Here is a 15,759-nt window from a genome sequence, read left to right as displayed (position 1 = left end):
TCACATTGGCCTTTTCAGCAAGTTTGGCGTGAGCTTTGGGAGTCAGATGGAATGGAACTTCCTTCAATTGTTCATTACTGAGTCCTGCTGTTACCTTGGCCTGTCTTGTCTGAGGCACAGACCCTGGCATAATTTTTCCCCCCTATAAATATGCTACCCCCTCAGGGATGGATCAGTGTATTTGAGGACTAACTGTAGTTTAATCTGTATATTTTTTCCCTTTTCTAGGGGAAAGGAGTAACATTGCCACAAGGGAACTTTTTGGAAATGTCCAAGACCTCAAAAATATTCAACCCATTAAAATTATTCTCTTTGCAAAGTATCTCCCCAGTAGTGCAATGCCTTGTGGCTTACTTACTCCCATATTCTATGCTTCCATTATTCTAAATTAAATTGGTACCAATGCTATAGAATCACTGCATCTCTTCTCCACACCACAGCTGACTTTAATTTATCTTTGTTGGCAAATGTAGCACAATATGGAATAGTGGTTAGGCTCCCAGGTCCTGGGCCAAACATCCTGGGTTTAAACCCTTGCTCATCTTCTTTGTTAATACATTTTTTAGTTTCTATGATGAATTGCACTCTGTTTTGAGCAATGAGGAAGTACCACTTGTTAGTGGTACTATCTCAGACAATTAACCAAAACTTTCTGTGGCTCAGTTACAACAATAGCAAGAGGCATTTATATTTGACTAATGGTTTGTAGTTTGTAATTTCACATACCTTGTATCTCATTTCACATGTGTATATCACATATATTACATCTCATACTTTGATTCTTATAACTTAATGAATTTGTCAGGGCAGATCTCATTATATCAATTTTTTTCATGAAGAAGAAGTAGATACAAGTTAATTTTAGAACTTTTAGTGATATCTAATTCTCCCCACTAGTTTTACAGATAATAAAACTGAATTTCAGTAAATTCTCTTAATCATAAAGTTAACAGTATTCATAGAAATAGATCCAGGTATTAATTGCTTTTAGATAAAATATAATCTACACTCTCTATTTTTTAGCATTACAAATAGAAAGATGCTAAAACAGAAATAATCAAGTTGATTTTGATTTTGATTTTGAATTTGAAGAATTGAATTCCTTTTAGCCTGATTTGGAGTTAGAAGAAAAAACATATCCAGAAGGTCAAACATTTTAGCCTTTCCCTTTCACTCTCTCTTCCTTCATTTAAGCTGAATTAGAAGCTCAAGTCCTAAGTTCAGGCCCCTTTTTACCATACAACTAACTCAGTGTATAGGAATACTTCATCTGAAGACATTAAAAAAATAAATTTTATTGTATAAATTTGAGGTTTGCCACGTGATGTTACAGGATTCATACAGATAGTAAAATGATTACTATAGTGAAGAAGATTAACATTTCTATCATCTCACAGAGTAACATTTTATGACAAGAGCAACTAAAATCTACTTATTTAACAAAAATACCTAATATAATACAATTTTATTACCTATAGGCCTCATGCTGTACACTAGATCCCTAGACTGGTTTATCCTACGTATCCAGTCCTTTGTATCCCTTGACCTACATCCCCCTTTCTCCCTCATGGTAAGCAACGTTTTATCCTCTATCTCTGTATTTTCATTTTATTTTTTTAGATTTTACATATAAGTGAGATAATGCAATATTTTTCTTTCTGTATCTGGCTTAACCTGCTAATCACTTAGCATAATGTCCTCTAGGCCCATCCATATTGTGGCAAAGGTCAAGATCTCCTTTTTTAAGGTTGAATAATATTCCATTGTGTATATACACCACATTTTCTTTATCCATGCATCCACTGAAAGACACTTAGGTTGTTTCGATATCTTAGTTATTCTGAATAATGCTGCAATGAACATGGTGTGCAAATATTTTTATAAGGTGGTTATTTCATCTTTTTGGGGTATATATCCAGAAGAGGGATTGCTGGATTGTATAGTAGTTCTATTTTTAATTTCTTTAGGAACATTCATACTATTTTCAATAGTAGCTACTAATCTACATTCCCACCAACTCTGTATAAGGATTCCCTTTTCTCCACACCCTCGCCAACATTCGTTACTTCTGTGTTTTTGATAATAACCATCCTAATAGGTGTGAGTGATTGAAGAAATTTATTGACAGTGGCAAGCAATACTACCAATACTACCGATTCTTGACAATAAACCTAGGGGGAGGTTAGAACGAGAATTCCAAGTCCCTTCAGAAACAGTAATACTTTAAGTTACCTCATTTTTACCAATTTAAAATTGAGCTAAGTGTCATGTTCTAAAAAGATCTCTCCTCCTTGCTTTTCAGATATCAGTTATTTACAGATGCCTATAATTTAAGGAAATGTGTATTTATCTGTGCATTGATTGACAGAATCTAGGAAAGATTATGCTGTTTTCACAGAGGCAAATGTTAGAAGAGTAAACTCAAAGTTTAATTTCAGGCTGGCAAATTCCTATAAAGAGAGTTCACCTATGATCACATCACCTCTGAGGGGATTTTACAATTTAAGTTTTGTTTCCACCTGGAATCTGTTCATTTCCTTTCTACCCTGCAGTGCAAGGTGTATGTGCAAGAAAGATTCACTGATTAGATGACTATTTTCACCAGGGAATGTCAGGGGGAAACACCAACAGGGAAATTAATTTTCAGTCTTGGTTGATGCATTAAATGGTTCATTTAAAATAAACTTTTAAATAATGTCTGTTAGATAAACACTGCTTTGGGGGGCTCACATTAATTCTACCACTATTTTATTTCCGATTTCAAATGGTTAAAAATCAAACAAAAATCCTAAGAACTAGAGGAAAGGAAGAAAAAAGAGCTTTTGAATAAAACTGGAGAAAAGATAGGAAATCAAGACGCTGATGGGTTGGTTGTTCTGAGTATAGGAAACTGCCCATGATTAGATGCCTAAGAACTCCACATTGAGATGCTGTGAGTAGCATTTTGAAGGAAGACAGGGAAGTTCATAGAAAGAACATTGCTTTTTCATCTGAAACTCAGGGGAAGTCTATCTTTCTCCTTAGGTGTGCATAGGTTAGTGAGTTCACATGTGCAGTGCATACGTACTACCATCAGAATTAGCATTCCCTGAGTTCTCACTACGCCTCAAGCTCTGTGTTAATCTCTATATATGTGTTCCCATAAGTATAGTCTATAGTACAGGCATTTTACTATCTTTATCTGACAAAACAGTTAAGCAGTTAGGAAGCAAGGCCATCCAGCTAGCCAGTGGCAATGCCTGGATTGTGTTTGTGTGTGTCTGTGTGTGTGTGCGTGTGTGTGTGCATGTGTGAACATGTATTTCCAACATTTTGTCCTGTTAAATCCTTAACACTGTATCAGATTGGGAGAATTCTGTCTTGAGTGTTCTCAAAGGGAGTAAGATACAGGCTCAAGAACAATGAAGATTTCAGGGCAAAAAAAATGGCAAGGAGCAGCTGATGGTATCAGGAAGGATCCCCATATCAATGTCTAAGCAGGGGGTTAACACGTATCACAGGAGGAGAGAAACAGAGGGGAAAGGTGCGAATGTTTGACCTTCTAGACACTTTTTTATTAAATCAAAATCAGGCTAATCAAAAAGAATTTAACTATTCCTATTTTAGGTTATTTCTATTCATAATGCCAAAATGTGTATATTATGAGAAAGCAATTAAGATCTAAATCTCATATATACCCAGAGATGTTTCAGGACCATCCTTAGTGATTTTCCACTTATCTCCAGGAATATCATGAAAGTCTCCAAACAAGTCTAAAAGCCAAAAAGAAAATGTACATTTACCATATAACAACCATAATAAAGTCAGAAAAGGCCTGTATTTGGAGTCTGAAAACCTGAGTTCAGTGACTGCAGTTGCCATTTATAGTGTGTGACTGGAACATTTCCCTTAACTTCTTGCCTGACAGAAACCTCCAGTGACACCATTTTGCCTGCCACTTTCTCCACTTACAGGCTATTTTACCTTTACTATTTCAAGCCTGTTTGTCATTTTTGGTCCTCCCTCCTCCAAAGCCCTTAGTTAGTTGCCTTGATACTCACGCATGTCCTCTTGCTGTGGTCACCTTCTCACTTCCTGGCCATCTTCCCCCATCTAGAGAGGATGACTTCAGCTCTCGGCTCACAGCAGCCCTCTCCAGCCCTCTATCTGCCATCATTCCTGGGGAACGCGACACCCACGTGGGATGACCCAGGACTATTGGTTTCTTCGCTTTCTCACCTCCATTTACCTTTTTCTCTTCATTCTCGGACCCAGCACCTGCACCCTTGGACATCCCATCATCATTAAGTGTACCCGTTCAGTCCCAAGCATCCACTGTCTGAGCCTCCCCTCCCCCTCCTCCAGCACAGTGCTCTGTGACTCCTCCACCCCACTGAGCTCACTAGTGCAACCGCTTTTTCATTTTCACCCATCCATCTCTTTTTCTTTCATTTCCTCTTTACCCCACTTACATTCTACTGTACATCTTTACTATCACTCTCTCCAGCACACTCACCTGGGGAAACTCCATTTTCGTTGCCTAACTTTCTTTCCTCTTTCTTTGCACCTATAACTGAGCGGCTGGGCTGCTGAAGACACTGTGGCAGCTGGTTTCACTTAAACTTTGTACCCACAGACTGGGGAAGGCAAACAGCTTTGTCTGGCAGTCCTGATGTTTACCTCATTCGTTGGCTTCCCATTTTCTGAAGTGACTGTTTCATAAAATATATACTGTCCCAACTCCATGATGATCGTGGCTTCTACTTTGCTGAAAAAATAATAGAAGAGGTTAAAACTATCTTTCTACCTACAAGTGTAAAAAGTATTCACACATATATACGTCACAATATCCACACTATCAGGAGATATAAAGTGTGGATGAAAAGTTCTTCCACGGAGACTCTGGAATCCATCCCTGTTTGCCTTCAAAGAGTCTTTGATCAGTGGTTTCCAACTTCTCTGCATCAACTAATCCTGGCACTGGGTCATTTCTTTTAATATATAAATACTGTCCAGTATATCTTGTATCCTCGCATCCTGTTTTATCTACAGTACCATTTTTTTATGCTGACCATTTTCAGCAGAACTTGAAGTCTTTGACTAGGCTATGAGTTCCCATTGTTTACTTCCTGTTCTTTCTTCAACTCATGTCAGTCTGGTTTCTGTCCCCACCATTCAACTAAAATTACGCTTTGGAAAGTGTTGAATGATTCTCACACTGCCGAGTCCAGTGGATCCCTTCCTGTCCTTTTCTACTCATCCCCTCAGCAGCATTTTATACAGTTAAACATTGGCTTATTTTTTGAAAAAGTCTCCTCTCTTGGCTTTGAGTCACTGTACTCCTTTAATTTTCTTCTTACTGCTTTGGCTGATCACTCTGTCGTTTATGCCTATTCTTTCTCCTCTATCTGACCTCTACGTGCTGGATTCTCTCACAGCTCCATCCTGGGTCCTTGTGGCCACCAATACCCTCTCTTTAGACCCAGTGCTTTAGAGACCACCTATAGGGTGATGATTCTCAAATTGAAGTCCTGTCTCTAACTTCCCTGCAAAGCTCCAGATTCGCACGTCTAACTTCCTACTTGATATCGGCAAGTTTGGATGTTGAGTAGGGATCCCAAACTTAACATTTACAAAACTGAATAGTTAATTCTGCCCTCCACTAACTTGTATTCCCTCTTCCCCCCACCTATTTGTCCCCATCCCAGTAAACGTCACTATGAGCTATCCAATCACTCAGGACCCCCTCCACACAAACAAGCAGAATCATCCTTTATTCCTCCCTTTCCTCGTGTGTCATGTTTGATTCATTATTTGGTTCTCTATGTCACCTATGGCTATGTAACATTCTCTGTATCTCACTTATCTATCTTACTCACTAGAGGAGAGTGTCGTTGGTTTTGTGCCTTGCTAGAACCGTGTCTAACACACGGACATGCAATACATATTTGTTAAGCGAACGCTCCATGTCACTTCACCCCCTCTTGGGCATGTTGTAGCCTGAGAGGCTGTGTACCATGTGACCATCTTTGTACGCTCAAGGCAAAGAGCCAGGCAACAGACAACATGTGCAACTGTATTTCTGTTAAATTGCAAAATTATCGATCTCTTCGTAGAACTTCTTTTCTCTCATTTCTCCATTTATGAAAGAAATAGAGCAAGGAGCTAACAAGACTGGCAGATAAGGGAAAAGGGCGGTGAGACAATAACTTGATTTTAGTCCAGAGCCCTCTTACTTATTGGAGGAGTTCCAGTTCTAGTGCCTCCTTTACAGACAAGTAATCTGAGCTTCAGGTTTGACAAGGCCACATAACCAGTTAGTGCTGTTTTCATTTCTAGTCCACAGTGCTGACATGTAGACTCATACATGTGTTCTGAACTGCAGAACCTGGGTTATGTCTTTCGTTAGACACATGGGATTTATACACAGTGTCTTGCCCTGTTGTCACTTTTTAAATGACTATTGATTCTCAGAATCCATTCCTAGAGGAAGAATCAATCTGGCATGGCGTACCATGTATGTGCTAATGAATTTGGCCTCATGGTACGTAGAGATTCAAGAAGGGGAGTTTTCAGGTTAACTACATGATTCAGGGACATGCCAAGGATTAATAAGCATATGATTGAGTCAGAGGAGCCTCTGGAAATACAGGCATTTGCTGACTGTTGGACATTTCCCACTTGGGTTTGACAATGTTTTGTATGTACTTTATCTAGGAGAGTGAAACATAAATGTGTTCTTGATTAATCCATTTGAATTCACTGTATATCGGTATCATAATTCTATTCAAAAATAAAATTTTGGGAATAGGAATATATTTTGAAAAAGATGAGGGATTCAATATTGAGGTAAAACTCCAAATTTACGACTCTGAGAACAGAATTTAAAGATATTGGCGATCTCTCTTGTCCTTTCAGTATGAGCCCCTACAGCAGGAGAGATTGTTGAAAGCTTTTTTTGTTGGAAGGAATCCAACAACATATCGATTGGGCCTCACTTTTTATATATCAGAATCTTTACTTTAAAACCAGAAGGAAACAAATAAGTGGAGATACAGCCAGAGCTTTCATCTTAATAAACATGGACAGAAGCAAAAGTATGTTATTCAAAAAACATGCTGACTGTGCAGAAAGATGGTTTTATGGCTAAACTATTTAATGTAACAAATTGACAGTGGAGAATTAAAGTTTACTGGGGTTTTCTAGCAGTAATCTATCATTTACATAGAAACTCTTGACTATGTGATGATGGCTGGGCTCAGGAAGGGAGTAGATGAGACAAAAGAGATGTTTACTCCGTGGTGGTCAGAGAGTTATCAGTTATTAGTTATCACCACCCATGATGTCAGTATGGAGAAATTCTTCTCTGGAAAACTCATGTTTCAGCATAAATTTCACTTTTCCCAGAAAGAGGTTTCTGATCCTTTTAGACTAGATCCTTTTACAAACTTGTGTCTCCCGTTGAGTTTTTTCTTTATCTCTTCAGGTTATGTATCAGACTACACTGAAATTATTTCCTTTTCTGACCCATGTATTGAGGGTAAACATTGATTCTTATTTTCCACTGTGTCTTCAGCATTGTATATAATAGAGATTCAAAAAATATTTGTGGATGAAATAAATGCATGAAGAAGATATGTGTGTGTGCATGCATACATGTATGTATACACACAAATCAAGAACACATAATACTGAGAGGGGAATCCAGTGAGTGGTTAGAAACAAGGCACGCTTTGGGAGTTCAGATGAAAGTGGTAACAGTGAAGGCTGGGTGGGCTCGGAAGGTTGGTGAAAGGAAGCAGAGCCATTGCCGGGCCTCGGGATATGAATGGCAGGATCTTGGTAACGATGAGGCAAGAGGAGAAAAGTGTCATGCCAAGGTCAGAACTGAGGATACAATTCTATTCCAAACCTTTGTCCTTGCTTGTGCCTATTGGGTTATATCCTAGGAGTATTAACTTTTACTCTAACCTTCTTTCTCTGCTCCCGTGTTTTGTCTTACACACAAACATCACAGACTGTCTTCTGAACTTTTCCAGAAGCCTTTGCCATGTTATCACAACCACACTCTTCCGCTGTGTGCGTCTGATTCTGAGCTGAAGATTTTGCCCAAAAGAGGATTTTATTCATCTCATCACCTCAGCAACTTCATTTTATTTTGAAATAATTTTAAATGTTTTCTCCATCTACACTATTTATTAATAGGGTTTTCTTGCTCTATTACCCCCTTTCAGTAATTAGATTAGTCATAGAAAAGATAATCTGATAGCATAGAAAAATGTTAGAAATTAACACTTAATTATCACTGTGTTCCTTCTGCCTCTCCATGTCACTGAGTAGAGAGAGAGGACATCGCCAAATAAATGCCTAAGATGATGCTTGCTAATAAATAACTGCTCTAGTAGCTTAACTGCCACCCTGGAGGGTATGAAGGAGGCAGAAGGCGTCCGATGGTTCTCTATGCACACATTTGGTGGGGGCCTGGCTCACCAGTGGGAGGGGGAAAATGAAGTGTTGGCAGTGGACTTGGCTCTGAAGGAAAGGCAGTACTGTATACAGCCTTGAGATAAAGCAGGAGAGGTCAGTGGAGAGAGGCTGCTCAGTGGTAATGTGGAAGAGTTGCACTGCATCCTGCCCCTGCATTAAGAGACTCTTACATCTCGGGGAAATGAGTCAGTGTAATTAACAAATCAGGGTAGGCTCTTAAGCCATGATTTGCTAGGGCTGTACTTCAGAGTGTATTAATTAGCACATTCTTTTCTTTACCCTCCCTTCCTATTGTCTAAGCTTAATACAGTAAGTCATGAGTTATGTAAAACCATTCATGATCATACTCTGGCTATTTTTTAGGCATCAGGAAGTTCAGGGGGAAAAGAAAAGACGATGATCTGAATATGTTTTGTTTGTGTTCCTGTGTCACAGCCAGGGGCTCAGAATGAGCTGGGAATGAGGAAAGTTTGGGGAAAAACTAAAGTTACCTCTCCCTTTCCTGACAGTCTCATGAACACCATGCAAGACAAAGGTAGGAAGAGGAGGGAGTTATTAATACTTGGGACTGGAATTTTGGATGGCAAACTAGACTTACCTTCTCTATGGCTTTCTTCTGTAATTATCTCTTGCCCTCAAAGAGGTGTAGTGAGCATGATACTCGGCAAACCTTCAGAAACTAAGGTGTAACACAAGTCAGATGGGCTGTTACTGAGATTGCGTTTACTCAGCAGCCAACCATTCAAGGTCTGAAATAAGGTCGGTTGAGGCGAAACCCAATTTTTGTATGAGAGCCAACGTATCTTGGCAATTAGGTTTAGAGGAAGCAAATGTTTTTTTTGTTGTTGTTGCAAAAATGATAGCTCATTTATTAATGCATTGATTTAAGCCAACATGTAAATAATTCTAAATGTGCATGGCTTGAGGTAAAGGGAGCTTTTCTATTTTAAAATTTCCATTTGTTCGGTAATATGTTCCTTTTATTGTTTTTGTTTTGTGCTCACCCTCTGTCCATAAGCCTGTTTGTTATTGTTGGGTTTTGTTTGTTTGTTTGTTTGTTTGTTTGTATAAATAGAGAAGAGAGGACTTTCCAGCAGGGAGAGCAGGCCTATAGCACTCGGCATGAGTTAGAGAAATGAACCTTCTACCACTCACCTTGACTCCACTGACTCTGACCTTGAACTTGGCCTCTCACCACAGGACCCTGTACACTTTCACTTTACCCCTTGCAGGCAGCCACCAGGCTGATGCCAAACAACGTCACTATTTGCCCAGCTAAGGCATTTATGGCAGGTGGCTTGCTTCTGATTCCGTACTACTGCCGTGGCCCGGTGAGAATGAACTAATGAGTGAGGCATCTCAAAGGTGCACCTGGCGCCCCTCCTTCCTGACGGACGCCTGAGCTTGGCATTTTTCTCTGAGGTGGAGCATGTCCAGATGGCAGCTTCTGAAGAACCAAGCCCAGCACCTGAATCAGCCCAATTTTTTGCTCAGAATGCTTGAAGCCTCCCTGTCAGATGCTGACAGGAGTGTGCTCAGCAGCTGTTGGCACAGGCCTGTCCCGTGGGTCAGACCTGCTGGGCTTCATGCGGAGATACACAGGGGGACAGGGAGAGACTTGGGCTTTTGGAAACTCCCCAGAAAGAAATTCTCCTTGCCTCAGGCTTGGGAGAAGATTTGGAGGCTATTTTAAGGGGTTCATCTGAGCCTAGGGAGTCCAAATTGAATAACTGAACCCAGGGCTGTTATTTCTGAATAAGCTTTCACTCTCATAATTACCTTCCCCTCATGCTGGGCTCTAAGAATACCCTAGGTTTTGCTTTGAAGAGATTGAAATGCCTCAACTACCACAGGAGCGGGCAGCTTAACCCCAGCGGTGAAGACGAATGGATTCCATCGCCCACTCAGCACCGCCGCTGAGCTCCGCTCCACAGCCCGGCTCTGTGCTCTGGGCTCCTCCGGACGGCGCTGAAAGCAGAAATTGTAGTTATGAAATGAGACGACCCGTGCTGCACCCGGGTAAACAAAGGGACTGTCTCAGAGGAGTTCAGAGGAAGGGCCTTTAGTCCAAGATGGCCTTGAACCAAGCCCTCCCAAAAGACATGACTTTGAGCTGTGGCTGCAAGGTGAGCGCCAGGTGCGGGCGAGACAGAGCAGAGGTCCGAGGCTGTGCGCCTGCTCTGGGGCGTGAGAGCTTTGACTTGCACCGCAAACCTAAGCTCGTTGTGTGCTGAGACCTTTTCTTCCCCTCATCCTGTTGTCTCTGACGGCTGTTGGTGTGAGGGGTTGACAGTGTCAGAGATGTGTATTGGGTTAGCTTTAGGATACAGTTTTGCTATTAATAAGTAGTAAAGCAGGGACTCTTTCATCTTGTGATCCTATTATCTTTGCAACCTTGAGTATTTCTGCATCCCAGACATAAATGCCACAGACAATTGTATTCCATGTCAGGTAGATCTGGGGGTCCAATGGAATTTAGAAGAAAGTTTCAGGCCATTATGTATGTCTGGTTTGGGTCAAAGTATGAAGAAAATAGTGTTTCACCAACAGCCAAGAGATCCAAATTTAAATGCTGGCTCTGACAATACTAGCATTTAATTTCCCCAGTGTGCTTCTTATTATCACTAAAATGGGCTCGATAACACCCGATCTCTCTTTCCCAAAAGTAGTAACGAGATCAAAATGAAATGATCTATCTCAAAGTGCTTTGTAAACCATAAAGTGGCATACTAAAGTGCAGTTATTATACACAACAATGTGATACACAGAATGCCACAGAACTGTACACTTAAAATGGTAAATTTATGTGATGTATATTTTTCCACAACAAAAAAATATTTTAAAAGTATAATTTTTATTATTTTTCACTGGGTTGAGCACCAAGTGGTGAATGAAAGTGTTCTAATACTGAAGTCTTCAAAACTTTTGTGATCACAAACCTCTGGTGGTAAAAAATGTATATATGCATTTATTTCTAAATCACTGATATATATTATTCTACTGAAAAGTGATATACTGTTGCTCCATGAATTAATATAAATATATTGGAGATAGAAATGTCTCAGGAGTTTTGCAGAGCTTTGCCCTGAAGGAATATATGAACGTGTTGGTTTTCATATCAAAAGCTGTTTCACCTCAGGAGAGCATCTCTGAAAGATTAGTAGCGGCTGCATCCCACAGTGGCGCCGCGATTCTCAGACCTAAGTTTGGACTTGCTTTGAAAAGCAAGGCAGGTCTGCTAAGAACCACAGGATGAGAGCTGATGAAAGAGTGCCCGCCCGACAGACAGCCACCTGTGGCTAAACGCAATTAGCCCAAGGGACAGTTCCTGCTTAAACTGCGGACTACCTGTCTCCATCCACAATAACTTGATAAAGAAAATATGAAGCCAATATATCTCCGTTTAACCCTTCTGTTAAGTGATAAATTTACCTTAGAACTTAGAAGTTAGCCTTTGAACAATTTTGTAACCATTTGTTCACGTAGAAAGAGTTAGTTAAGGGATCTGAAGAAGCCTTTTGAAAAACTGTTAACCTAAGAGGAACTACCTGTTGTTAAATCTGTTACCCCTGGCAACTGATCACTGTAACCTATAAATGCCCATGTAAAACTTCACTCGTGGCCTCTGAGATTGACGGAGAAATCCAGGCCCATGAGTACCCACTTTGCCTATAATCTTTATAAATCTATAAAACTATACTTTTGTCTCTGTTTATTCTTTTATTTACATTATTTTTCATTTTCTATTATTTTCTTACCCTTTGCAATGACCCTACCAAAGGGACCCAATTTTTTGCTGGGAGCTTAGCTACCTCCCCACAATATACATTATAAAACATTGTTGTAAAGGACGAGCTACAGAAAATAAAATATTTAAATATTTAATTTATTTATTATTAGTTTTATTTATTATTAATTACACTTTTAAAGAGAGCACTGTGATTTTGATTTGCTATTAACATCTTGTTTTAAACATTTTGTTATACAGCAATCTGAAGATATTACTGTAAGTTCACTTTATTTCATTGTTCAATATTAATAGCTGGAAAAAATATCTCACAGATTCTTAGATTCAAATGGAAGCCAGATATCATTGAATAAACATATTAAATCATGATGCTTATTTTCAATCAAATTCGCTAATTGTACCCATGTTTCTCTTAAAATTCTCTTAGTAAATTTCCATCCTCCTGGATGTCAGTCACTTGTTCAAGCAAACAAATTGGAAGATATTGCCTTACAACATTTCAACAAATTAATTTAAAATTCACTAAAAGGCTTCATTTTAAAGATTGCTTTTAACAAGTTATAAAATCTTAATTCCAAGTTTAAGTGTGTGGAAATGAGAGGCATTGTAATTGGCATGCTTTGTTTTCGGTGATAAAATTGTATAACAACGGAAATATATTCAAACATTTGGTTTTTCAGATGTTTTCATCTCAGGACAAATTTTTTTCTCTTTAAAATTAGTTTTTCTCACTCATTCCTCAAAAATCACCTTTACAGTGCGAGGACAGATTAACTGCATTTGTTTTGTCACTAGTTTTTGCTAAGTAACAACACTAAACTTGTCCTCACAAAACACTTGAACATTTGAAATACTTGTCTTTAGGTAGAGGAAAAATGTGTCAATTCATATAAAAATACAAGCAAGGCTTAATTTTGAGTAGTTTCTGGATACTACCTAAATATATAAAAGTTCCATCCTTTCTTCCTGTGCCCTAATGAATCACAAGGCTTGTACACACCCTATTTTACAGCCACTGCTCTAATAGTTGAGAAAAGGACAACTCTCCCTACCTGCTGGGAAGCCAGGAAATTGTTGCGTATAAGAAGGCATGTGATGGCTGGGTTTGGGTCCTATCTTCTTTGTCGAAGAAAGTATGCCACAAAAGAGGATGAGTATTCCACCTTCCCTCTTCAGCCTGTATTTATCTCACTAGTCACTGGACCACCCAAACTCCAGTCTGCAATGAGGTCATTTCCTTCTTACCTGACAATCACCCTTACTCCCATCCTACCCCCTCCACCCCACAACATTATCCGTAGGTTCCCAAGATCTCAATGCTTTAGAAACGGCATCCCAAACTTACTTACTCTTAACATTCATCACTAATTAGAAGCCGAAGCCATACAATTTTGTGTCTCTGTGTTTCTGTAAAAAGGATAAAACTATACTTCAAAGTTCCCTTCTATCTTTAACAATCTGTCTAAATTCTTTGACTCTCCCTGAGCTAAGATGTACCAACTGGTAATTAATTGGAATGCTTGCGTTAGTTCCCCTATATTCTCAATGTAAGTATTTTTATTGCATTGTAAGTTAACTTATAACTATTTGCCAAAAATATTTTTTGAAGAGCATAGGAAACCTATAATTTTTCATTTAGTATTCTCAACAACTCCTCAGCATTCTTAGATTTGAAACAGATTAATCTATGTGTTTCTTACGTAGCATGACATTTTGATATATTTAAACTCATTATTGTTGACCTTGCTTATCACTGATATGACATTTAACATTTATAAATTGGCATTGCAATTATTTGAATACATAGAATTATAACAGCAGCTAACATGAATTCCTACCTAAGTTCTGACAGGAAAACAGTTTAATAACAATAATAAAGTGTGATAATAACCATGGCAATAATAATGAGTTGCCTTGGCTTAGATTCATAGTCTTATACAGGTGGGTGCACTCAGTGTAGATACTATTAGTTGTGTGGACAGAAAAGGAAGTGTGATCCTGGGAAGCATAACCAAAAATAAATAACAAATATTTATTGGGTGTCTACTGCAAGGCACCCTACTAGGTGCATGTAAATGTTTGTTTAATCAGTAGGTTAGGAACTTGGAGTATTCCAGCCCAGTAGAGATAGTTTATCCATGGTATGAGTTTCAGTACTGCTCAGAGGATTCAAGCCTCTCTAGACAGACTTGAGCTTCACCAGGTAAAATTTTGAATCCAACTTTTGAATGGACTTCCAAGATCATGGTAATTCAGGGTAGGTCAGAGGACCTCCTATTGCTTTGTCTGGAATTACAAAAATCAAAAAATGATTTAGGTCCTTGGAAGTGTCATGAATTGGGAGTGATCAGAATTTCCCATCTTCTTTTGTTCAGCACTGAAAACCCTGCATCCAGGAAAACCCCTCTATCTCTGGCAAACTGGAATGTTTAGTCACTCCAGGTCTAGTTGGGTTTTGGGGAATAAGAAGTGAATGTGGATTTTGTTGAACAGCTAGCAGCTTCTGCTAAACCAGCTTAGATTTCCTGGTCCAGCATTACAACTCTTCCCTTGAAAATGGGAACTCTTCAATTCCCATCTTGCTCACCATCATATTCACATGGGAAAACTCCAACCTCGGATGAGCCAAACAACAGCACAATTCTAGCTAAGTATCTAAAGGTTGCTGGAGATAATCGTGTAACTTTTCTCACTCTTCTTACTGTAAACTTCGAATGGAAATTTATATTTCCATTAAATTCTCCTGTAAGTTCACTTCCTCACTCTTTCAGAAGCCTATTGCACACCTGTCTTATGTTCTAACCTCCAATACCCATTCTCAGCCCACTGTCAACTGATGACTAAGTAATAATTCACTGAAGAAAAATAGATGTAATCATGGGTCAATAATCTCATCTTCTAACTGCATGACCGAACAGTCTTCCTGGGTCTCCCCACCTAACTCTGCCTCCTTTCTTGTTGCCATGCAAAAATGCATCATTGCTCCTATAAGGGGTTAACCCTTATACTTTTGCCCCTTTTCAGTTTCCTCTACTGTCTGTCCTTTTGTGTGATCTCTAAACATTGCGATGTTGCAAAGTTCAGCATAGAGCCTTCTCTATCTACACTTTCTCCATATGTGATCTCACCTTGACCTGTGTCCTTGAATACCTCCCACAGGCAGATGACCCCAAGTATGTATCTACTAGCCATGATCTCCAACTAAACTTCAAAAAAATCTCCAATTGTTAGCAAAAGCTGGGCACTTGTCCTCAAGGCTGCATCAGAAGAATGAGAACAAGAGGTTTGAGAAGAAGGAAAGAGAAGTTTACTACTTTGTCAGCAAAGGAGGAAAAATGGTAGACTCTTGTCTTAAAATCCAAATTTCCTGAACATACGCATAAATACAGAGCTCTTAAAGGGGGGGCCCTCAGTTCTAGGCTATTGTGGTTAACAATTCTAATTGTCCCATCTCTGCCTATTTCTACTGAAGACAAAGTCTGTGACCTTGCCCACCTGGGGGACCTGTGCTGAGCCTGGGATGGCTAAGCTGTCTCCTGTAACAT

The sequence above is a fragment of the Propithecus coquereli genome, unplaced genomic scaffold (assembly GCF_000956105.1).
Source record: "Propithecus coquereli isolate 6110/MARCELLA unplaced genomic scaffold, Pcoq_1.0 Scaffold210, whole genome shotgun sequence".
NCBI lineage: Eukaryota > Metazoa > Chordata > Mammalia > Primates > Indriidae > Propithecus > Propithecus coquereli.
Note: the sequence above shows the minus strand (reverse complement) of the source record.